The sequence below is a fragment of the Tamandua tetradactyla genome, chromosome 5 (assembly GCF_023851605.1).
Source record: "Tamandua tetradactyla isolate mTamTet1 chromosome 5, mTamTet1.pri, whole genome shotgun sequence".
NCBI lineage: Eukaryota > Metazoa > Chordata > Mammalia > Pilosa > Myrmecophagidae > Tamandua > Tamandua tetradactyla.
Window position 1 is genome coordinate 158,754,172 of NC_135331.1, and position 26,652 is coordinate 158,780,823.

General features: G+C 36.7%; 1 protein-coding gene across 12 annotated transcripts in view; it reads left to right on the top strand.

The window, feature by feature from the left end:
• GRIK2 (glutamate ionotropic receptor kainate type subunit 2) overlaps positions 1 to 26,652 on the top strand; it is a 1,225,242-nt gene that overhangs the window by 165,201 nt on the left and 1,033,389 nt on the right. For 11 of the 12 annotated variants that reach the window (XM_077162495.1, XM_077162496.1, XM_077162509.1 and 8 more), the window contains one exon: positions 1,422 to 1,550. The exons of the other annotated variant lie outside the window; for it this stretch is intronic. The gene's annotated coding sequence lies outside the window, so the exon portion shown is untranslated. The remainder of the gene's footprint in view (positions 1 to 1,421; positions 1,551 to 26,652) is intronic. 12 annotated transcript variants of the gene reach the window in all.

Here is a 26,652-nt window from a genome sequence, read left to right on the forward strand (position 1 = left end):
TTGGGTTAATTTCTTTTTTTCCGTTAATTAAAAAAAAAAAAAAGAGAAGGGATAATTGGAGATGAAGGGATACAGACTGTACAACGGGACTGGATATAAAAACTCAGAAATGGACAGCACAATACTACCCAATTGTAATGCAATTATGTTATAACACTGAATGAAGCTGCATGTGAGGTATAGGTTTTTTGTTTTTGTTTTTTTTGTTTTTTTTTCTTTCTATCATTGTTTTAATTCTTATTCTGTTGTCTTTTTATTTCTTTTTCTAAATCGATGCAAATGTACTAAGAAATGATGAATATGCAACTATGTGATGTTATTAAGAATTACTGATTGTACATGTAGATTGGAATGATTTCTAATTGTTTTGTTAATTCTTTTTTTAATTAATAAAAAAAAAAAGTTAAACACAAAGTTGAGGATTTTATAGAGAAGTGTAAGCCATAAAAAAGAATAAATAGAAATTCTAGAACTGAAAAGACAATAACTGAAATGAAGAACTCAATAAATGATTTATCTGTAGACTAATTACAGCTAAGAATTGATGAACTGGAGTCTAGGTCAGAAAAAAATATCTGGTAAAATATCACAGAGAGATCAAGATAGTGAGGCTGTACCAGAGAGGTAAAAGAAGGGAAAACATGGAAAAGAACATTTATTACATATGGAACATGGCAAAAAGCTTCAATTCATGTATAATTAGTGTCCCAGAATAAGTAGAGAAAGACAGGATGGAGCAGAACCTATATTGGAAGAGATAATGGCTGAGAAGGATTTCAAGTCACATTCAGGAATCCTCTTCCAACCCCAAGTTGGATGTATACAAAGAAACACACATTTAAGGACAGCATAATTTAACCACTGAACATCCAAGGCAAAGATCAATATTATAAGCAGCTATAGAAAAAAGGAATATTGCAACAATTAGAGTGGCAATGAAATGATATCATTAAAGTACTGAAAAAAAAAATCCTTCTGATCTACAATTCTATACTTGTAGTGAAAGCATCCTTCAAAAATTAAAGTAATGAGATTTTTTAAATAAAAACTGGGAAAAAAATGTAACCACAGACCCAAACTAAAGAAATACTAAAGGAAAGTCTTTAATCAAAAGAAAACAATTACAGATAGAAGCATGGAGCCATAAGAAACAATGGAGAGCACTGGCAAGGGTAAACATATTAATAAATGCAAATAAATATTGACAATGCAAAACAATATTTTTGACAGTACAAAGGCAGTAATATCTTTCTATGGGGTTTAAATATTTAATACATAAATACATATGTGTATATTTCTATATATTACAATGTGCATTGGGTGTACCAAAATCTAGCCCAGTTAATATGGCTGTGATACAACTTACCCCCAAAGCTTAGTTGCTTAAAATAATGACATTCATTTGTTTACAATTTGGACAGAGGTTGGCAGAGATAAGTGTTTAAGATGGGATCAACTGGAGTATAACCCAAAGGCTGGGAACCAGAATCATCTGAAGGCTTGCCCGCATCTCCGGCAAGCAATGTTGGAACGAGGCAGGAAACGTAAAGGTAGGTAGGGAAGTTTTGAGTTTCAGTCAGTAAATAATATTGCAGTAGACGCTCTCTCGTGGGCTAGTTTGAGCACCTCCCCATGTATAACTATTTCCTACATGGGGATCACCAGCAAGAAGAGATAGCGTAATATGTTTAGGGTAATTCTCTTTGCTAACAGGTATTAAAATTGACCATTAAAATTTACCATCGTGGGCCTTCTGATTTCTGTAACTTAAAAATAGCTTCACATTTAAGAAAATAAAGAAATTTTATGAGCACCCCAGATTGGGTAGATACCATGGTCTTTTATTGTACTAAGGATATGTAACTTCAGATATAAAGTACATTTTATAGACATTGCTGAAATTTCATTGGGTGCAATTACTGGTCATGAAATAGAAGATAAACTGATAAACACAAACCATGTGAGAGTACCAAAACCTTGCTCTTAGTTACATTTATTTATTTTATTTTTTTTATAATTCAGCCTGAATGAAAAATAGCTGATGAAATAATTATTGGCAGTAGCTCTCCTTTTTCCCCATCTTCTTTCACCTGCATCTTACTCACTCTTTGGGCAACACAAATCACAGTTAAATAGATAGGACTACACTGCAGTGAACATGATTGAATTTGAAATATGAGTGTGGGAAAAGAAAAATTGGGAACATAAAATAGAAAGTATTTTTTCTTTTGATAGAGTCTAACTCTGTAGCCTTTAATTGGATTATTAAACGCAGAGAAAAAGACCCTTCAGTAGCTTTCTAAGTGCACTGACATACACACTTTGCAATTGTTCTGCTCAAGTGCCTCACCTTAATGACTTTAATAATAAATTCAGTTTTCTGGCAGGAGATAACATTCCTTCAGAAAGTTTCTCCACGTAAGTGCAGAATTACTGGAATGCCCTGATATCATTATTTGATTTACAGACTGCAAAGTATATAATCCTCTGGGAGATAGTTGATGTTTGCATAAGGTACTATTCCTCTTAGCCAGAGAATCCATGTATTTTGGGAGAGGGGTGTCCATTTTGCTTTTCCTCTGTCTGGAATTCCAGCTTTTCTCTTACATTCCAAGGAAACCCTGTTCATCCTAAGACTCGGCTCATAGGTCATTGCCAATGATACAAGTTCCACTCCTACAGAAAGTAACTCTTATAGGACTTTGTAATTCATTATTTTTTTATCTGTACTGCTTGCTCCTTAAGAATAGAGACTGTTCCTTATTTTTAATTTTTCTTTTGCGGCACCAGCCACAGTGCTGGTGCACAGAGGAGAGCTCAGCCATTTGTTAAATGTAGTGCCTTAATCCAACATGCAGAGTTACTGCATATCTTCTGCTATTCCATGCTTTTCGTTACATAATATCTTTTAGTAGCTATGATTCATAGAATTGCAATGAATATTAAGAAAAAGTACAGATTTAATGATCTGATAGAGCAAAATGTCATGACACTTTCAAGATGACTCATTATGGACAAAAGCAGTCAGAATAAGTACTATAACTGAAATCCATTCTTTACAGTGGAAGTGTTGACAAAAAAAATTATTCTGGTTTATCCCGTGGCAATAAAGCACATGTTATTTGATTTTCTGTCACAATTAGGGGAATTGATATGTGTAAAATTGTTTAACTTATATTCAACACAAGTAGTTCAAACTAATGAATAAAAATATTTTGGCAGCAGATATTACTTGATGTTGTATTCCAGCTATAAAAGATGTTTTGTGTCTCAAGTTAAAAGTAAGAAAGACAAATAGATAAGTTATTTATAGGCATCAGTATCTTGGGCACCGGGCACCAATATTCTTCTGAATAGTGATTCAGCTTATTTTATGATGCTTTGAGCCAAGATTAAATGATAAAAGATCTCACAAGAATGGTTCTTTTATTCATGTGAGTAAAATAGAAGCTACAGTAATCAAAATGATGACAAACGCTGATTCTTATATGCAAAATAAGCAAGTTTCTTGCATATTCAGAAAAGAAATAAAAATGTTTGCTTACAGATATTTATTTAACTTATTAGTTTCTTTGAATCCAGCCTTACATCTTTAATTATTTTGAAAAATTCCAATGAAAATAAAGAACTGCTTTAACTTTATTTATGTTCTACATTAATCTATACATAAAATGAGATGGTGCAGAAGAAACTATTCAAAACAACTGGTAAATATGAAGAAATTGGGGCAAGAAAGAAAAAATGAGTGGGATAACAAAGAGTGTGTGAGCAGACAGAATGCAGCCATAATGGCCTGAAAGGTTTCCAGAAAGCCAGCAGGAAGTACAGAGGGACATTAAAATGGACAATTATTGCTTAATGTTCTTACTGCTAAATTAAATTCAATGTAGATAATTTGATGCATATTTAATGCAGTTTATTACAGTTGAAGCTAACCCTAATATTTTATTAATTATACCACAGTCATGGGTATGTTGAAAAAAATAGAAAAATATGTTCCTATATCCTTTTAGTGATCTGCTTAAAAACAGCTACTTCTGTTGTGGTGTTCTTGTCTCAGAGAACAAAGGAGGTTTGGTGATGTGATCCTTTAGGTGAATGATCCTATCTGTGGAATGAGTTCTTAAAGTGTGGACAGAGATCTAGCATGACTCATTCACATTTGGAGCAGGGTGGAGGCACCAGGGCAGGTTGGTAACAGGCTCTGAAATCAGAAGGATCTATCTGGATTTGTTTTTGTCGCTTTCTAATTGTGTGTCTTTGGGTTGTTCTAAGCCTTGGCTTCCCCATCTGTAAGTTGGAATTAGTTTATAGAGTTGCTGAAAGAAAATTAAAGGAGACAGTTCATGTATGCAAGCAAATGCAATGCCTGGCACAACGTAAGCTCTGAATGCATGTTTGTGGTTATCAGGGTTGATGGTGTTGATGCTGAAAATGCTAAACTCTAAGATATACAAAATATAACTGAGCAAATATAGAAAATATACAAAGTGGATGAATTTGAACTACTTTTATGAAAAAAATAGCTATTCTTTATTTATGCCCCTGTCCAGGGTCCTACTTTATGATGAGATGAATTTGCCCCCTGATCCTTGGCACTACATTGTAAGATTCAGTACTTTGTATGTGCCTGGACTCAATCAAGGCTCTTTGTTTCCAGGTTTTATATATTTGGATACACACACACACATATACCTAAAAGATTCTTATGAAGATACATGCTCACCAACAAAACAAATCAAAGAATAAAACAAATTTCACTGTCATGAAACTCGTTGCATTACAGAATGATCTCAAAGCCTGCTCATTCATTAATCAATCTTTCATTCCAGGCTGTAAGCTAAGCACTAGGGATGTGAAGACAAATAAGACATTTACCCTGACCTCATTAAGTCCATGGTGTAGGGACTAGTTTGTAAATAGATAATAGTATAATGTTGAAGGGATCCTAGAAAACAAAGAGTAGAGAGCACTAAATGAAATGGGGCAGGACCTGTGTAAGGAAAGGCTTCCTGGAAGATATGATTTGAACTGAGTTTTAAAGGAAGAGTAGGAGTTTGCTAATGGAAAACATGAAAGGATAATTCTGGCAGAGGAAATGATTTATGCATAGAAATACAAACACTCTGATACAGCAACATTCTACCTGAAAGGAAGGGGTAAGAGGTATGGCATGTATGAATTTTTTTTCTGTTGTCTTTTTATTTCTTTGTCTGAATTGATGCAAATGTTCTAAGAAATGATCATGATGATGAATATGCAACTAGGTGATGATATTGTGAATTACTGATTGTATATGTAGAATGGAATGATCATATGTTAAAAACGTTTGTGTTTCTTTGTTTCTTTGTTATTTTTTTTTAAATTTTAAAATTAATAAAAAAATTAAAAAAGAAATCTGGACAGTTTATGAAAAATTTTTATATTGCACTTTGATTTTTATTGAATATATCAGGTGCCTTTGGCCAACATTGCCCCCATTGGTGAACTCTTTGAGGTCAAGGAGAAATCTTATTTGACTTTGAATATCTAGCACATATACTGACACATAGGAGAAGCTCAGTGGATGATTGCTGTATAATCTCATAAGGGGTAGATGTATGGACTTTTTCCTACATTGGTGTATGATTTCATTTGCAGTTCTCTAAGTGTGGTAATGATGCATTGTCTTCTGATTCTAAGGCTGCATCTAAGTACCCCCACCTCAATTCAACTATAAAATGTAAACGTATCAATTACAACTTTCCTTTACAAAATCTCTGGAATTTTTAAACCTTTTTATTTTCTTAATGAATAAATGCAAAATTCATTCAGAGGTAAAATTAACAGTCATCTACCATGAGCAAAGCATTAGATGAAGTTTTTAGGGGCTATGGTGAAGCGAGAAGATTCAGATGTGGACTCTTCTGTCCATGGTCTGCCAGGCATTGATAGAAGTGATAATGGACTCTGGGAAGGGTCTATTATGATACCTGCAATAAAGGTATCAATTTCAATACAGGAAGAGACAAGGACATTACACACATACAGAACACTCCAAACAAAGGAATGGACTCAGAAAAGGGGAAGGGATTTCCATGGAAAGGGTTATTCTGAAATGACTGGAGAAGTGGGTGTATATGTGTCTGTGTGTATGTGAGTGAAAGGGAAAGGGAAATGTAATATATTAAGTGCTTTATTATGTAGGTGCTGAAGGTTTTTAATCGGAGGAATGAAATCATCAGAACTTTGTTTTAGGGAGATAATTGTTCTGTTTTTAAACTTCTTATCAAAGTATAGAATATATTCATAAAAAATGCACATCTTAATTGTATAGCTTGCTGAATTATACAAAATTAACACACCTGTATAACCAGCACAGTGATGAAGAAACATAACATTACCGCATCCCTCTCCCCTACTCTCCAGCCCCACCTCAAAATCTCTCTGAGTCATAATCCCCCAAGGACATCTGACATCCTGACTTCAAATACCAAGAGTGCTTTTGCTTGTTTTTGAACTTTATATAAATAGAATCATACAAAATATATTATTTTATATTGGGCTTCTTTCATTCAACATTGCATTTGTAAGATTCCTCCACATCGTTGCGTGTCATTTTGAATTGTTCATTCTTGTTGCTGTATAGTATTATTTTGAGTAAATAAAACATATCTTAATTTTCCATTCTATTGTTGATGGGAATTTGGGCAGTTTGTTTGGGGCTATGATGAATAATGCTACTATAAGCATTCTTGTACATTTATTTCGTGAGCACCTTCCCTGTCATGTTAGGGATACTCTTATGAGTGAAATTGATGGACCTCAGGGTGTGCACATATTCAGCTTTAGTACAAACAAACAAACAAATTGATTTCCAAATAAGTTATATCAATTTACATTCCTGTCAGCATTGTGTGAGATTTTAGCTTCTCCACATTATTGACACACTTGGTGGTTTTTTTTCCCGTTTGTCATTTTTTTTTTTTTTTTTTTTTTGACATGGGCAGTCACCGGGAATTGAACCCGGGTCCTCTGGCATGGCAGGCAAGCGTCCTTGCCTGCTGAGCCACCGTGGCCCGCCCAATTTTAGCCTTTCTGATGGATGTGTAAACGTATCTTGTGCTTTCAATTTGTATTTTATTTTAGGGAGAAAGCTTTTGCAGTAAATGGTGTTGGATTGAGGAATAGACATATTGTAGGACTTCACAAGACTTAGAGTCTGGATATGAGAAGGTAATAGCACAATAGCTCTGAGGTTGAGAACCTGGATAAACTGGAATGATGACAATGCCATTGTTAAAGTTGGGGCTTCAGCCAAAGGAAAGGCATCTGGGGAGAAGATGATGAGTTCACTTGGATTTGAGGTATAATTAGAACTTTACAAGGGATTACCATGGTTTTGGGCTTCTCAGAGGCTTGCCATTCCCAGATCATTAAAGATGATAGTTAAAAAAAAAAAAAAAAAAGAGCAAATTATATCTCTCACTAGTCATGTTGTAATAAAAAATCAAAGTATACTTTGAAAAAGGTACCAGAAACCCTTAAAAGGATTTACAAAGACATGGATTACTGAGAGGCTATGTCTAACATGCTACTGTCCAATTCTTTGTAGGATGCTTTTAATGTATGAAAGGCAAATTCTTGCAAAAACTATATGAATTTTATTAGAGCTAAAATCATAAAGATGGGAAAATGGGTGAATTGTTTGGTAATGTGTTTTGATGGACGTGTTCTACGGGACTTGCCTATTATAGGAGTAGACATTGGTACAAAGTTCCTCATATTCTCAAAGGACATCAAAAGGCTTTATTTTACACTTTAATCTTTGGAACACAGGCAGTATTAAAGTTTGATTGTTCTTGAAACTGCCACTAATTCAGCCTATTTTAAGAAAAATAAATTTTACTGTCACAATTTTGGACCCTTAAATAATTACAGAAATTTCAAGTAATTTTCTGACATATTGGCTCTAAATATAAGAATTGAATTTCACATCTTTTTTTCCCCTGACATTTATTCCTCCATAAACTTTTTGTGTTTCTCTAATCAAAATATTGTACCCATGATAAATATCTACTCTCTGAAGGATGGCTAGTTATCCAATGTTAAAAATAGACATTTTTCTTCTAGATTTTTAATATTAATAGGTTAGTTAATTAAATTTAAAAATAATATATGGTCCTTGTAGTTGAAAGTTTACTGGAAATTTGCTTTGAAGATTAAGAGGGTATTTGTTCTCCTTTTCTTGTTCACCTTTTGAGTCCCTACTCATTCTTCCAACTGAAATAGTTGGAAGTGGGGAAAGGTGCTCATTGGGCAATAAAAATTCCTCACAATTTTAAGGCTTATTGCACTAAAGGTTTATTTTTATTCACATCACAGACCAGTAAGGTCCTGAGAAGATTTTGTTCTATCAGGTAACTGTAGCTGAAACTTGATGATCTCCTTAGGGAAAATGAGCTAAGTAATTCTTAACTGGGTGCATTTACACATTCTTAGAAGGAATTCAGTTAACAGTTATTGAGTGTCCTCTCTTATTATTTGGTCATTAAAAAAAAGCTAATGGGAATTTGTACCTATTATTTAAGACATAATTTTTTCTTCGGTTTTCATGTCCATAAAACCAGCCATCCAGTACAATGAGCAATGTAGTCAGTTGGTGGTAGAGAGTAGCCAATATATAACTTAGAGATAGTCTTCAAATAAAAGTCCTTTTTCGTCACTCCTTTAACTATCCTATAAAATTGTGTTTATGGACATGGTTCAGCGTTTTAAGATACTTTATTTCTCTTTAAGAATTTTGAAATCTAAAATCGCAGAAGAAATAATGTTTTTGAATATAAGAGGGTATTTCTTGAAAATATTAGCCACCATATGTATCAAGTATCTTTAAAATGTTAATTTTCCTTCTCTTAGTTTTCCAACTCAATCCTAAGGAGATTTTCAAAATGCAGTCAAAACTTTAATTTAAAAAATATTCAAATTAAGGTACAGTTTATAATAGTTAAATTATGATACACCTGAATCACAGGAATGTACTGATGACATAGCGTTAAATAATAAAACAGGAATAAAATTCTATAATTAGTACCAAAATGTAAACAATGGATATCTTTGCGTGGTGTCAAGGAAAAATTTTGCACTGGACAATGTGAAACAGGAAAAGATGAATTTTAATTTAAAACTATATGTTACAGAGAAGAAGCAGACCAGAAGGCTACTGTGACAGAGAGAGAGAGAGAGAGAGAAAGAGAGAGAGACATTAGAAGGCTATCACAATTTGGAAGAGAGAGAGAGCCCTCAACTCCCTGGAAGCAGAGGGCAGGAGAGTTTTTAAGGCCTAGGATGAGTTAATGGAAGAGGACTGGAGGGGAGGTCAACCATGAAATAGGCAATTACACGTGATGCTGTCTACTGGGTATACCGTGGAAGCCAGGTAGAATGTATTCAGTCTAATTCCTGTAAGGGACAATGTGAGGGACATCAGGGGCCTAGAGTCAAGAGGAAGCCTATCTAAAATTTAGTCAAATGTGGGAGAACTTAAGGCCATCTTGATCAGTCACACAGTAATGGGTGGGGTATTCCTTAACAGATTTTGTTTTTCAGGATCATAAAGCCCAGGTAAACTTCAACAATGTCCGTGATTTATTATAGATTATTTTCATTTTCTTTTTCATATTTTAAAATTAAAAATAATTTATTTTATAAAAAAATAAATATTATTTAAAAATACTTCTATGATTGGGAAAATATTAAAAAAATTGTTTGTTTTCCAGGATCATAAATTGAGGAAAAAATGAGCAATGCATTATATTTAGGAGATTTTTAGAAAAAGAATTTATCTCAGAGTAAATGTTTTTCCTAAAAAATAAAATAGACATTTAAAACATTTCTATATATACAAATTTCAATGTTTATTATAATTCTTTACTTTCAAAAATAACTTTACAGGATTTTGAGACTTCTTCTAGTTTTATTTTTTTTAGGTAAGAAATTATTGTGTCATATGACAAGATAGATTTCAATTTGTAGGAAAAACTTCTTTTTACGTGACTCCCAAATGGACAATCTCATCATTTTGAAGATTTTTATTGTTGTCATAGTTATTTCTTTAACTGGCTCAACTATACAAGCAGGAATGCCACATTTTCCAAGGTACAGAGGAGAGAGAATATCCCTTAGTTTTTCTCAGACCTGGCTTGAATATTTTCCCATAAGCTAATAAGTATAACTTTTCTAATTCAGAGCAAGTTATGAACTTTCTCCATAACCACAGATGATTTATGTCTATGTTTTTATCTTCAATATCTAAGGTAACACATTTTCTGATGGCATAGACTTTATGTATTCCTTTTTTCTCTCGGCCTCCCTCAGTAAGGCAAGGTCAAGTTGGGCGGATTAGCTTATTCTGGATTTAAGGGGGTCTGTCTTTTGACCTGGAATGGGGCTCTTTTCACTTCTTGTAGGACTATGGCTCATGAAACAGAGTGAACTAATCAACACAAATAGGATACTTAATCTTCATTTGCCAAAGTTCTAGTTTCTCTGTTACTTTGATTTACATGATGAAAAGTTTCAAATTCTGCATTTTTTTGAGTTGTGCAAAATTTCATAATCTTGTAGAATAATAAATAAGAACAGATCAATGTTTATTTGACTCTGCTATCAAATAACATTATTTGCCTTATTTATATATATATTTTTCTATCAATTTAGGTATAGTTATTACTGAAATATTAGAATATGCCCATATGGAATTTTGTAATGACAATCCAAATTCATGAGATGGAAATACTATGTTTTAAGTAGATCCACCTGTTTGTTAAAAACACATACAAAATTAATTTTCACTTTAAACAAAGGCTGAATTCTGTCCATTAGTACATATATGCAGTAAAATAATCTTTGATTTGATTAAAAACTGTAATTTCTTTCCCCTATAACTGCCTTATTCAATTTCATTTGCTATTCCCAGAGATGGCACTAGAAATTTCAGATGCATAATTTTGTAATTACTATGTGCTCTTTTCTATTTGAATGACAATACAATTCTTTTTCCTAAAAGATTTATTTTTTGTTCAAGGTAACATTGCTGAGGTAATTGGGACCATAAAATAATCACTTATAGAAATTACTTAGGTTAGATTTCAGTGTTTGAAGACAAAAACTATTTGTTGATTGCTTAATAAATGCATGTTGCTACACTCATCACTGGGAAACAGACTGTGAGGCTTGATGAGTACCAAAGAAATAGAATCCATAATTCCCTATGTTAAGAAAATCAGACACCTGTTAACCAGCCCTTGCCCAGACCTCACCTACCCCCATATCCTTCTCTGGGGAAGTCACAAACACATTAAGTGGACATCCTTCCTGGTGTTCTGCTACCCCTACATCCTTTTCTATTGTGTACAGTTCCACAGACCCTGGGAAACGTTTGTATCTAATGAAAAGGCCAGGTCAGACAAACCCAGAAATTGTGAACAAGCAGCTCCAGATGATTTATCAGAACAGAAATTCTCAGAGGCAGGGCTCCCTTCTCCCAAGTGATAAAAACAACACTCAAATAATATAGATTGGACTTGCTTCTCTGGCCCCAAGTGTGGCATGGGGAGCTGCCACCTGTCCACACAGAACAGTTTTCAGCTGCCCAGGAGACTGGTCTGATGGGACTTCTTTCCCTGCTCCTTTGGACTCTTTGTGCTCAGTAAGTGACAAGGATATCATTTTCCCTTTTTGGATTCATTATTCTATACAAGTAAAAAGGGATTATTTGCTGAAACTTTCTGTTGTGCCCTGAACCTGTGTTTCTCTAACACACTGACATTGTGATGCTAGACAGCCCTGGGAGTTGGAGGACTCAAGACTTCAACCAAAGGCTGGTGCCATGTGGTTTCTTCACTCAGTCTCAGGAAAGAATTCAAGGACTAGTCAGGGTGTACAGCCAAGTAGTTTAATAAGCTCAAGGCCAGGGAACTGTGGGAGTTCTTGGCCGGATGCTGCAGAGCCCTGGGAATTCTCAGCCACATGCTAGAGAGCCCCAAGACTTCTAGGCTGGATGCCACAGAGCTCTAGGAATTTTCAGCTGGATGCCACAGAGACCTGAGAATTCTCAGCAGATGGTGGAGCACCCCGGAAATTCTCTGAGAAGTCTAGACCCTGACCAGGGGCTGACACTGTAAAGGTTCCTGACTCAGCTGCAGAAAACTCAGCTGCAGGAAAGAATTTGAGGACTAGTCAGTATGTACAACTCAAAACTTTAATGCATAGCAAAGGTAAACACAAAGGAAGATGAGCATGGGCATTTTCCAAAGGAGAAGCAGTCTGAGTCCCGGATCCTTGCATTATAAGGACTTGGAGGGGCCCTTCCCCTCTGGTTATGCTAATAATGGATTGATGAGCTGCACTTTTCATTGGTTCTTTTCAGATACTGACCTGAGAGTGGACTAGGTGTGTGTGTGCCAAAAGGAACTTTTTGTTATGGTTTTAGGGTCACTTTCCCCTCCCTCCTTCCCTATCTAACTTGCCCCATTTTCCTGTCAAAGAATTCCATCCCTAATCTTAAGGGGTGCTGAAGTGGGGTGGGGGGTGGGGCTTAGTTTTCTTTAAATGCTTTCTGCTGACAGACGGGGCATTGTCCCTGCCTACAATGGGAGTGGAATTCTCTGGATATCATATCTAATAATTCTTCTGGGAGGGTTTGGGATTTTTTTGCATCTTTCTTTTGCTTGTGTGGCCCTTTGGCTGTCTGTCGATGTCTTACAAGAGTTTCCTATCTGTACCATGACTCATGCTGTTACTGTTGAGGCATAGTGTTCTAAGAGGGAGAGACAAAACCCCACAAAGCCAGGAACTAGGGTGGCTAGCCCCATTAAACAGAAAAGGATGGAATGGAGTGAAAATGGCACCTATCCTGGGTGGCAGAAACTCAAATAAATAATATGTGAGATCTTGGGACTTGATGGACAATTGAGTGGCCTGGTCTCTAAGGAAGTCTAATATACTGTGTTATCTTTGAGCTGTTATTAACATAAAAACAATAATCCTCTACTAGGAATGCACATGTTCCTTCATGGGCTACTGTAAGGGCATCTAGAGATCCTTAGTTTTAAAGGATGGCACCCACTAATGAATTTACTTGGGATTGGAGAAGGGTTAAGGGTCTCTCCAAATGAAGCTGTTTGTTCAATGTTAGTTTATATTTCAAGAGAGGGATTATGGTGGACCCACTCTGCATGGGCTGTTCCTGCAGTCCCAGTATCTACAGCTCCTGCAGTCCCAAAGGTAGCTAGGAGTGGGGTTAGGAACTGGACTGATCTTTTATTCCAGTTTAGGATGGCATGTTGGGAAGCTAGGGGTGGCAAAAGCTCATTTCCATTTTTTAGCTTGAGTCCTCGGACCACATACACTCAAATACATGTTTCTGACCACAGGGTAGACTAAGGTAGGTTTTATGCCCACAAAGGAAGACTAATCCCTGATTGGGGTCTAGAGGCAGCAAACTTTAGGTTGCCTACTGGTCCAAATGATGCACCATTGGTTGCTGATGTGGCCACTCACAGTTTGATTTGGTTTGAGTGATTTGTGCTCCACTGCATGCTGAAAGACAGGGCCTTTGGGGGTTATTGAAATAAAAAAAAAATTCAATTTTTATCCCAGACTAATCTTGGGGTTCCTGTCAGGTGGTCATAGAGTTTGATGTAAGCATTGGACAAAGTCTGAAGGTAGCACAAGGGATTTGTATCTGTCCCCTGGCAAAGTCTGAAGGTAGCACAAGGGATTTGCATCTTCTACCCTGGAAGAACTGGGTAGCTCTACCTGGGAGTGACATTTTTCCTTAGGAGTATAATTTTCCCAGGGTATTTAGAGATGGTGAGTATGTGTCCCTTGTTATATGATAGCGAGTGATGGGATGGGGGTCCCCAGTGATTTATAAGGTGTAGTTGCACTTTAAATTGGTGGGCAGAAATCCAGAGTTTTGTATTAGTGAGACACACCTCAGACTACCCACAATAAGAACATATATTTTAGCAGGATAAAGATATTAACTGCATGCTGGACCACAGGAAGTTAAGGATGAGTTTGCAGTGGCTGAAAGGAAGGTAGAGGATATATATAAAATTTAAGGCTTGTAAGAGATTTTTGCTAAATGGAGGGATTGGGCATCCAGGGACCACTAGAACTCATGGCTTACAAGAACATCCCTTAACCTGTAACTTAAGAGTGGGGACAACCAGTGGATCTTTGAGTTACTGTCAATTCCCACCATGGTGCAAGTTGACGTAGAGGACAAGGTTCCAGAATGATGGCTAAGGACATAATAAGTGGCTCCATATCATTTAAGTCAATAAATTTACCTGCTATGTCAAAAGTAACCTGAGGCTCCTCCATGGTTTTAGCTAGCTGTGAAATGGGAGTGGGTTGGGAACTGAGGCCCCTTCAATCCTCACTCAAGGCCATTAATGGTACAGGATCTCCCCTCTTCTCTCTTCAGACCTGGGGGCAATCCCTTTTCAAGTGGCCTTCCTTTTTGCATTGAGGACAATGTCCCGGTGGGCCATCCAGGCCAGGGTACTCTTTGCTCAAATGTTGCAACTTTCCACATTTGAAATAGCTGCCTTTCCATCCTTTTTGGCCTTTAGGGTTACCCTGAGGACACAGGGTGCTATTTACAGTGACTGTAATTAATTACATTTAAATGAGCCCGTCTCTTGTCCTCTTGCCAATCCTGCTCTCACCTGCAGCTCTGTCTCTGTTACTCAAAATACTAAAGGCAGTGTCTAATATTTCATTAAAGGCATATATAAAGCTAGTTTCTGCATTTTTTCCCAAATATCTGGGTATGATTGGCTAATAAGTGAGTCCCCAATACAATTTTCCCTTCCTGGGAATTAGGGTCTATGTTGGTAAGTTTTTTCAAGGCTTCTATTAAGTGTCTTTGGATTAGAGCAGGGTTCTCATTATTTCTCTTGGGTTACCATCCTAAATTTATCTTAATTTACTGGTTTAATGGTGCATTTTTTATTTCTGCTACAAGAGAGACAATCATATGGTTTTGAGTCTTAAATCTGCCTGTCTTAATTAGTAGTTTCCATTTAGGATTGTTATTAAGGACTGCAGTAACTCCTATTGGATACTACCTTGGTTGGGCTGCTGCTAGGTTTATCTGCATGGGCTTGGGCTTCTGTCCATATATGGAATTTTTCTTCTGGAGAGCAAGAGGTAGACATAATGATATGGATATCTCCCCAGGTTACGTTCAAAGAGTGAAAGGGACTGAAATTCTTTGGCAAACTTGCCTGGTTCTTCTAGAAATGCTTTAGCTTCTGTTGACATTGGGCTAAATTGGTCATAGAGACTAGCTGATATTGAGGCCAGGCTGTATTGCAGAAGAAAATTACCTTCTTTCCCTTTAGGCCATCTAACTGGAAACTATCCCAGTGTTTCAGGAGGCATCCAACAGGAGAGTCGGTGAGAATAGGAGAATTACCCATGCTTTGTTTTGCTAGTTGTGTCTCTGCCTATGAGGGGGAGAAAAAGAGAGAAGGATAGAAAAGGAAGGGGTTTTAAGGAGAAGTGGGAGTCTTCGAAGAAGGCTTCTGATTGAGTCACTATGAAGGCTCAAGCTTTGTGAGTGAGAGTTTCAGAGAAGATTTATAACTGAACCACTGCAAGAGGCTCAAGCCTTGGGCCTGGTCCTAGACCCAGCATCCCAGGTCAGTTTGATGGGCCAGGCCATGTGATCTCTGGGCATACCCAGAGACCCACCCTTGCTCTGGCATCCCCCAGGCTTGTAAATAGACAAGCACAACATAGGAAAGTCCTCACCATAGGCAGGGCAACTCATCCCTGAAGGGAGTTTTAAGGCTATTTGGGTAGTTCTCTAGATGGTATGGAAGGTTATAGAGGGATTAAGTCTTGTGAAAGGGGGAAGTCTGATACCATATGAATGTGAATTAAAATTAGGTCAGCAGTCTGGGAATCCCAATGGCAAAGTAGGTGCCTAAAGAAACATCCTACTTTTGAAAAGATGATTTAAGCCATGTGAATGCAACATCCACAGCCTGGGTTAAAACATTCTGTCCTGCAATAGCCACAGACAGAAGAGCCCCGCTGAGTTATGAGTGGGACAGAAGAGCCTCCACTAGGTGATTGGATTCCCTTGCACTTTGAGTTGAAACTTTAAACCATGCCTAACAGCCCCATCTTTCTGCTATGAACCCTTCCTCCTTTAGCTGGTTCATTCATTTTCAGGGAAGGTCTTAAGAAGCCCTGAGGGCAGGCATAGGTGATAAGAAAAAATGGGGTCTGGTCTGTGAGATTTCCTACACCTTTCTTTTAATGGCCTCCAACTAGTAGATCTTTTTCACTTAAAACTGTGACCTGGATGATTAGAAAAAGTCCCTGCTCTTTACCCAAGAAAGCCCTTCGCAGCCCAGGGAAATTACAGGGGCAGTTTCTTTCTTGCTTATTTATAGCAATTATAAAATCAAAGCTTCAAGCAGCAGGATTCAGCGTACCAATTTATCATAGAGTACAAAGGTAGAAAAGAGAGACTCAGGTATAGCACATAGGTCAGTGAATTCCTGCACAACTCAGAGAGCTTCTCCAGGCAAATCCCAAAGAATGATGACAACCTTACTTATTTAACCCTTGTATCTGCATGGTGCAAGTTGCTGGTCCACCACAACCCTGGGTGTGGGGATTGGGGGAGGGGAGCTGCCATCAAACAAGTGGGCTGAGATTATGTTCTGTGGCCAGAAGAGAGAGGACAAAGATAGAGAATATTCTTACCTGTTGGAATTGCTATTGGATCCCTTTGTGGTCACCAAGTTGATACCAACAGCCTAGGGAGTTCTTGGAGAACTCGAGACCTCAACCAAGGGCTGGTGCTATGAGGATTCTTCACTCTGTCATAGCAAAGAATTCAAGGGCTAGTCAGTATGTACAGCCAAATAGTTTAATAAGCTTGATGCCAGAGAGCCCTGGGAATTCTCTACCGGATGTTGGGGAGCTGTGGGAATTCTTGGAGAAGTCTAGGTCCTGGGCTGATGCTGTGAAGATTCTTGACTCAGCTGCAGGAAACTCAGCTGCAGGAAAGAACTTGAAGACTCAGTGTACACAGCCAAAAAATCCAAAGACTAGTCAGTGCGTACAGCTCAAAACTTTAATGTGTAGCAAAAGGGTACATGCTTGCAGAAAGATGAGTGAAGGCATTCTCCAAAGGAGGAGAAGCAGTCTGAGGTCAGGATCCTTGCACTATAAGGACTTGGAGGGGCGCTTCCACCTATGCTAATAGGGGATTGATGAGATGCACTTTTCATTGATTCTTTTCAGATGCTGATCTGAGTGAGGGGTAGGTGTGTGCAAGCCAAAAGGAACTTTCTGTTATGGGGTTGATAGGGTCATTTCCCCCTTCCTCTTTCCCTATCTAACCAGTCACAATTGCAGCTTGTTCCACACCCTATGTTTAGGAAGGATATTATTTCCTCTCAAAAGAATCGTTTCTTCCAAATAAACTGAAAGAGTAGATAAAAGATGACTCAAGTTTAGTAGGAAGAAAGTTTTTGAAAAGAATATTTTGCTTTTAAAAGGAGGATTTTGAATATGGGGCAAGATGGCAGTTTAGTGATGTGTAGAATTTGGTTTATCCTCCAGAGCAGCTAGTAAATAGCCAGACAGTACAAAACAACTCCTGGGGCTACATCAGTGATCAGACACACAGTGTGCACCAGTCTAGGTAAGGTGGCCTGGCTGAGGCCCCTCATAGAACTGTAAGTCCCCCAAGCCCTGGAGGCCAGCACTCCTCCCCCATGGGCACAGCAGGCTGGTTCCCCAAGGGGAAAGAAAACAGACTCTACTAGCAGCAAAAGCTTAGCTCAACCAAGCTCCATTTGCAGAATTAATTAACAAATTCTGACTACTGAAAATAGGCCCCCAGCAGAGGTAAACCTAGAAAAAGCCCTATAGGTATTAGGAGTTTTTGCCCTGGCAGAGAGGGAGGTGGGGCAGATGGAAAAAAAAAAAAAAAAAAAAGTAAAAACAAGGCATGTTGAGTTGGCTAGTACTTTTGTACTATTTTTACTGAAAAAGGCTGGGCCCCAAGAAAAGGGGTCACATAGAGCCTGGAGAAACACAAATCCACCTACCAACCTAAACTCTTGATTGACAAGCATGATGAGTGGGGGTCCTGCTCTGAAAAGGCTTTTTTTTTTTCTTTTTGCTTGTTTTCTACTCCTTAACAGCTCATTAGATAGAACTGGAAGCACTCTCAGGTTCCAACAGTACCCCAGGCAAGGTCAGAATTAAGTTTATCTGAGAGACAAAATAACTATTCAGGTGAAAGAAGTTAATTCCCTGAAGGTTGTATCTTCCTCAAGAGAAAAGTGGGACCCAGCTCAAGTGGAATTCCTCCTTCAAAGAATTCATGCCCCAGGGACTGGAAAACTGAAGCAATTAAAGCCAGCCTACAACTTCACCTCTGTCTCACCATGCCCCCAACAGGGAGAGTCTGCTGAAATTAAACACACCACATCACTTTACACTGGTGGGAAGCCATGGGCAGACAAGCACCATATGCTGGACAAGATTGGAAAAGCACAGAGTCTAGAGGCTTCTTTAAAAAAGTCTGACAACCTGGTAGGTCTCGCCCTCAGGGAAAACTGATGCTGTCAACTCTTTCCTCCTAAGGCATGGGCCAGTCTGGTCTGGGAAAATCTGACTGGAGTCTATAATATCTGAGGAGACCCTTCTCAAAGGGAAAAAAAAAAGGATCCATATAGGCAGGGCAAGAAAAATAAAAACAAGACCTGAAAAATTCTGATCGGTTAAACAGAACCTATTCTAGAGGTCTAGAATAAGTTGAACTGAATGTCAAAGAACAGATAGAGAATAAAACCATCCAGCAAGAAAATCCTAGGCAAAAAAGTGAAAACAACCTCCAAGATAAACTAATTAAGGAAACCAAATGCCTAGATGCCAGAAAAAATAAGGAGCCATATTAGGAAAATCAAAGAGATGGCCCAGTCAAAGGAATGAACCAGCAATTCAAATGAGATACAGGAAATGAAATAGCTAATTCAGGATGTTTGAACAGATGTGAAAAAACTCATCAAAAATTAATTCAATGAGTTGAAGTAGGATAAAAAGAAGGCATTGGGAAAATAAAAAGAAGAAATCAAAAGTTTGAAAATACAAATCAAAGAATTTATGGGAATGAAAGGCACAATAGAAGAGATGAAAAAAATGGAAACCTATAACAATAGATTTGAGGAGGCAGACGCAAGGATTAGTAAACTAAAGGACTGGCCATCTGAAATCCAACATACAAAAGAAAATAAGGATAAGAATAGAAAAATATGAACAGGGTTGCAGGGAATTGAACAGCAACATGAAGTGCTCAAATATATGTGTTATGGGTATCTCAGAAGGGGAAGAGAAGGGCAAAGGAAGAGAAAGACTAATGGAAGAAATGATCACTGCAAATTTCCCATCTCTTATGAAAGACAAAATTACAGATCCAAGAAGTACAGCATACCCCAAACAGAATAGATCCAAATAGGCATACTCCAGGACATTTAGTAATCAGATTGTCAGATGTTAAAGATAAAGAGAGATTCTTGAAAGCATCAAGAGAAAAGCAATCCATCACATACAAGGGAAGCCCAATAAGACTATGTGTGATTTCTCAGCAGAAACCATGGAGGTGAGAAAGCAGTGGTATGATATATTTAAGATTCTAAAAGAGAAACACTGCCAACCAAGAATTCTATATCCAGCAAAATTGTCCTTCAAAAATAAGGAGGAGATTAAAATATTTTGAGGCAAACAATCACTGGGAGAATTTGTGGCCAAGAGACTGGCTCTGCAAGAAATACTAAAAGGAGCACTACAAGCAGATAGAAAAGGCAGAAGAGAAAGGTCTGGAGAAAAGAATAGAAACAAAGGCTATCAGTGAAGGCAAAAAGAGAAAAAAAATAACATATGCCATGTAAAATCCAAAAGAAAAAGTAGTAGAAGAAAGTACTGGTTTTATAACAATAACACTAAATGTTAATGGTTAAACTCCCCAATCAAAAGACATAAACTGACAGAATGGACAAAACAATAGGATACTTCTATGTGTTGTTTACAGGAGACTCATTTCAGACCCAAGGACAAAAATAAGTTGAAAGGGGAAGTTTGGGAACCCATATTTCAGGTAAACAACCATCAGAAAAGAGCAGGAGTAGCTATACTAATATCCTACAAATTAGACTTCAAATGTAAAATAATTAAGAGAGACAAAGAAGGACACTATGTATTAATAAAACAAACAATTCAACAAGAAGGTATAACAGTAATAAATATTTATGCACTGAGTCAGAGTGCTCCAAAGTACATGAGGAAAACACTGACAACACTGAAGGGAGAAATAGACACCTCTATCATAATAACTGGAGACTTCAATTTCCCACTGTCTTCAATGGATAGACCATCTAGACAGAGGATCATTGAAGAAACAGAGAATTTGAATAATACAATTAATGAACTAGATTTAATATACATTTATAGAACATTACAGCCCACAACGGCAGTATACACATTTTTCTCAAATGTTCATGGATCATTCTCAAGGATAGACCCTATAGTGGGTCACAAAGCAAGTCTTAATAAATTTAAAAAGATAGAAATCATGCATTATATTATATAATGAAGTTGGAAAGGGCAAAAATAAGTTGAAAGGGGAAGTTTGGAAACTTAATATAATGAAGTTGGAAATCAATGATAGGCAGAGGGTCAGAAAAATCATGAATATATGGACACTAAACAACACACCCTTAAACAACCAGTGGGTCAAGGTAGAAAATACAAGAGAAATCAGTAAATATCTTGAGGCAAATGAAAATGAAAACAAAACATGTCAAAAAAAATTTATGGGATGCAGGAATGGCAGTGCTAAGAAGGAAATGTATTGCCTTAAATGCTTATATTAAAAAAGAAGAAAGAACATAATCATAGAATTAACTGTTCACTTGGGAAAGCTAGAAAAAGAACAGCATACTAACCCCAAAGCAAATAAAAGGAAAGAAATAACCACAATTAGAGCAGAAATAAAAGAAATTGAGAACATGAAAACAATCAAGAAAATCAACAAAAACAGAAATTAGTTCTTTGAGAAAATCAATAAAATTTATGGACCCTTAGCTAGGTTGAAGAAAAAAGAGAGAAGATGCAAATAAGTAAAATCAGACATGGAAGAGGAGACATAATGCCTGATCCCTGCAGAAATAAGGAGGTAACGAGAGGATACTATGAGCACCTATATGCTAATAAACTAGACAATATAGATGAAACAACTTCCTAGAAAGACCTGAACAACCAATATTGACTCAAGAAAAAACAGATGACATTGACAAACCAATCACAAGTAATGAGATTGAATCAGTCATCAAGAAGCTCCCAAAAAAGAAAAGTCCAGGACCAGATGGCCTCACATCTGAATTCTGCCAAGCATTCAAGAAAGAATTAGAACCAATCCTGCTCAAACACTTCAAAACAATTGAAAAGGAGGGAAAGTTACCTAACTCATTTTTGAAGCCAACGTTACCCTAATTCCAAAACCAGACAAAGATACTACAAGAAAATTACAGGCCAACCTCTCTAATGAATACAGATGCAAAAATCATCAAGAAAATACTTGCAAAATGAATCCAGCAGCACATTTAAAGAATTATACACCATGACCAAGTGAGATTTATTTCAGGTATGCAAGGATGGTTCAACATAAGAAAATAAATTAATGTAATGCACAATATCAACAAATCAAAGCAGAAAAAACACATGATCATTTTGATTGATGCAGAAAAGGCATTGGACAAAATTCAGCATCCTTTCTTTTTTTTTTTTTTTGCTATCCCTCTATTTCTTTTTTTTATTAATTAAAAAAAAGAATTAACAAAACAGAAATCATTCCATTCTACATGTACAATCAGTAATTCTTAATAACATCACATAGTTGCATATTCATCATTTCTTAGTACATTTGCATCGATTTAGAAAAAGAAATAAAAAGACAACAGAATAAGAATTAAAACAATAATAGAAAGAAAAAAAAAAAAACCAAAAAACCTGTACCTCACATGCAGCTTCATTCAGTGTTTTAACATAATTGCATTACAATTGGGTAGTATTGTGCTGTCCATTTCTGAGTTTTTATTTCCAGTCCTGTTGTACAGTCTGTATCCCTTCAGCTCCAATGACCCCTTCTCTTTTTTTTTTTTTTTTAATTAACGGAAGAAAAGAAATTAACCCAGCATTTAGAAATCATACCATTCTACATATGCAATCAGTAATTCTTAACATCATCACATAGATGCATGATCATCATTTCTTAGTACATTTGCATCGGTTTAGAAGAACTAGCAACATAACCGAAAAAGATATAGAATGTTAATATAGAGAAAAAAATAAAAGTAATAATAGTAAAATCAAAACAAAACAAAACAAAACAAAACAAAAACCTATAGCTCAGATGCAGCTTCATTCAGTGTTTTAGCATGATTACTTTACAATTAGGTATTATTGTGCTGTCCATTTTTGAGTTTTTGTATCTAGTCCTGTTACACCGTCTGTATCCCTTCAACTCCAATTGCCCATTATCTTACCCTGTTTCTACCTCCTGCTGGACTCTGTTACCAATGACATATTCCAAATTTATTCTCGAATGTCTGTTCACATCAGTGGGACCATACAGTATTTGTCCTTTAGTTTTTGGCTAGACTCACTCAGCATAATGTTCTCTAGGTCCATCCATGTTATTGCATGCTTCATAAGTTTATCCTGTCTTAAAGCTGCATAGTATTCCATCGTATGAATATACCACAGTTTGTTTAGCCACTCTTCTGTTGATGGAGATTTCGGCTGTTTCTCTCTCTTTGCAATTGTAAATAATGCTGCTGTAAACATTGGTGTGCAAATGTCCGTTTGTGTCTTTGCCCTTAAGTCCTTTGAGTAGATTTCCAGCAATGGTATTGCTGGGTCGTATGGCAATTCTATATTCAGCTTTTTGAGGAACCGCCAAACTGCCTTCCACAGTGGTTGCACCATTTGACATTCCCACCAACAGTGGATAAGTGTGCCTCTTTCTCCGCATCCTCTCCAGCACTTGTAATTTTTTGTTTTGTTGATAATGGCCATTCTGGTGGGTGTGAGATGATATCTCATTGTGGTTTTGATTTGCATTTCTCTAATGGCCAGGGACATTGAGCATCTCTTCATGTGGCTTTTGGCCATTTGTATTTCCTCTTCTGAGAGGTGTCTGTTCAAGTCTTTTTCCCATTATGTAATTGGGTTGGCTGTCTTTTTGTTGTTGAGATGAACAATCTCTTTATAAATTCTGGATACTAGACCTTTATCTGATATATCATTTCCAAATATTGTCTCCCATTGTGTAGGCTGTCTTTCTACTTTCTTGATGAAGTTCTTTGATGCACAAAAGTGTTTAATTTTGAGGAGCTCCCATTTATTTATTTCCTTCTTCAGTGTTCTTGCTTTAGGTTTAAGGTCCATAAAACCGCCTCCAGTTGTAAGATCCATAAGATATCTCCCAACATTTTCCTCTAACTGTTTTATGGTCTTAGACCTAATGTTTAGATCTTTGATCGATTTTGAGTTAACTTTTGTATAGGGTGTGAGAGATGGGTCTTCTTTCATTCTTTTGCATATGGATATCCAGTTCTCTAGGCACCATTTATTGATGAGACTGTTCTGTCCCAGGTGAGTTGGCTTGACTGCCTTATCAAAGATCAAATGTCCATAGATGAGAGGGTCTATATCTGAGCACTCTATTCGATTCCATTGGTCGATATATCTATCTTTATGCCAATACCATGCTGTTTTGACCACTGTGGCTTCATAATATGCCTTAAAGTCAGGCAGCGCGAGACGTCCAGCTTCGTTTCTTTTCCTCAAGATACTTTTAGCAATTCGGGGCACCCTGCCCTTCCAGATAAATTTGCTTATTGGTTTTTCTATTTCTGAAAAATAAGTTGGGTGGGATTTTGATTGGTATTGCATTGAATCTGTAAATCAATTTAGGTAGGATTGACATCTTAGCTATATTTAGTCTTCCAATCCATGAACACGGTATGCCCTTCCATCTATTTAGGTCTTCTGTGATTTCTTTTAACAGTTTTTTGTAGTTTTCTTTATATAGGTTTTTTGTCTCTTTAGTTAAATTTATTCCTAGGTATTTTATTCTTTTAGTTGCAATTGTAAATGGGATTCGTTTCTTGATTTCCCCCTCAGCTTGTTCATTACTAGTGTATAGAAATGCTACAGATTTTTGAATGTTGATCTTGTAACCTGCTACTTTGCTGTACTCATTTATTAGCTCTAGTAGTTTTGTTGTGGATTTTTCCGGGTTTTCGACGTATAGTATCATATCATCTGCAAACAGTGATAGTTTTACTTCTTCCTTTCCAATTTTGATGCCTTGTATTTCTTTTTCTTGTCTAATTGCTCTGGCTAGAACCTCCAACACAATGTTGAATAATAGTGGTGATAGTGGACATCCTTGTCTTGTTCCTGATCTTAGGGGGAAAGTTTTCAATTTTTCCCCATTGAGGATGATATTAGCTGTGGGTTTTTCATATATTCCCTCTATCATTTTAAGCAAGTTCCCTTGTATTCCTATCCTTGGAAGTGTTTTCAATAGGAAAGGATGTTGAATCTTGTCAAATGCCTTCTCTGCATCAATTGAGATGATCATGTGATTTTTCTGCTTTGATTTGTTGATATGGTGTATTACATTAATTGATTTTCTTATGTTGAACCATCCTTGCATACCTGGGATGAATCCTACTTGGTCATGATGTATAATTCTTTTAATGTGTTGTTGGATACGATTTGCTAGAATTTTATTGAGGATTTTTGCATCTGTATTCATTAGAGAGATTGGTCTGTAGTTTTCTTTTTTTGTAATACCTTTGCCTGGTTTTGGTATGAGGGTGATGTTGGCTTCATAGAATGAATTAGGTAGTTTTCCCTCCACTTTGATTTTTTTGAAGAGTTTGAGGAGAATTGGTACTAATTCTTTCTGGAACGTTTGGTAGAATTCACATGTGAAGCCATCTGGTCCTGGACTTTTCTTTTTAGGAAGATTTTGAGTGACTAATTCAATTTCTTTACTTGTGATTGGTTTGTTGAGGTCATCTATGTCTTCTTGAGTCAAAGTTGGTTGTTCATGTCTTTCCAGGAACCCGTCCATTTCCTCTAAATTGTTGTATTTATTAGCGTAAAGTTGTTCATAGTATCCTGTTATTACCTCCTTTATTTCTGTGAGGTCAGTAGTTATGTCTCCTCTTCCATTTCTGATCTTATTTATTTGCATCCTCTCTCTTCTTCTTTTTGTTAATCTTGATAAGGGCCCATCAATCTTATTGATTTTCTCATAGAACCAAATTCTGGTCTTATTGATTTTCTCTATTGTTTTCATGTTTTCAATTTCATTTATTTCTGCTCTGATCTTTGTTATTTCTTTCCTTTTGCTTGCTTTGGGATTAGTTTGCTGTTCTTTCTCCAGTTCTTCCAAGTGAACAGTTAATTCCTGCATCTTTGCCTTTTGTTCTTTTCTGATATAGGCATTTAGGGCAATAAATTTCCCTCTTAGCACTGCCTTTGCTGCATCCCATAAGTTTTGATATGTTGTGTTTTCATTTTCATTTGCCTCGAGGTATTTACTAATTTCTCTTGCAATTTCTTCTTTGACCCACTCGTTGTTTAAGAGTGTGTTGTTGAGCCTCCACGTATTTGTGAATTTTCTGGCATTCTGCCTATTATTGATTTCCAACTTCATTCCTTTATGATCCGAGAAAGTGTTGTGTATGATTTCAGTCTTTTTAAATTTGTTAAGACTTGCTTTGTGACCCAGCATATGGTCTATCTTTGAGAATGATCCATGAGCACTTGAGAAAAAGGTGTATCCTGCTGTTGTGGGATTTAATGTCCTATAAATGTCTGTTAAGTCTAGCTCATTTATAGTAATATTCAGATTCTCTATTTCTTTATTGATCCTCTGTCTAGATGTTCTGTCCATTGATGAGAGTGGGGAATTGAAGTCTCCAACTATTATGGTATTTGTGTCTATTTCCCTTTTCAGTGTTTGCAGTGTATTCCTCACATATTTTGGGGCATTCTGGTTCGGTGCGTAAATATTTATGATTGTTATGTCTTCTTGTTTAATTGTTCCTTTTATTAGTATATAGTGTCCTTCTTTGTCTCTTTTAACTGTTTTACATTTGAAGTCTAACTTGTTGGATATTAGTATAGCCACTCCTGCTATTTTCTGGTTGTTATTTGCATGAAATATCTTTTCCCAACCTTTCACTTTCAACCTGTGTTTATCTTTGGGTCTAAGATGTGTTTCCTGTAGACAGCATATAGAAGGATCCTGTTTCTTAATCCATTCTGCCAATCTATGTCTTTTGATTGGGGAATTCAGTCCATTGACATTTAGTGTTATTACTGTTTGGATAATATTTTCCTCTAACATTTTGCCTTTTGTATTATATATATCATATCTGACTTTCCTTCTTTCTACACTCTTCTCCATACCTTTCTCTTCTGTCTTTTCGTTTCTGACTCTAGTGCTCCCTTTAGTATTTCTTGCAGAGCTGGTCTCTTGGTCAC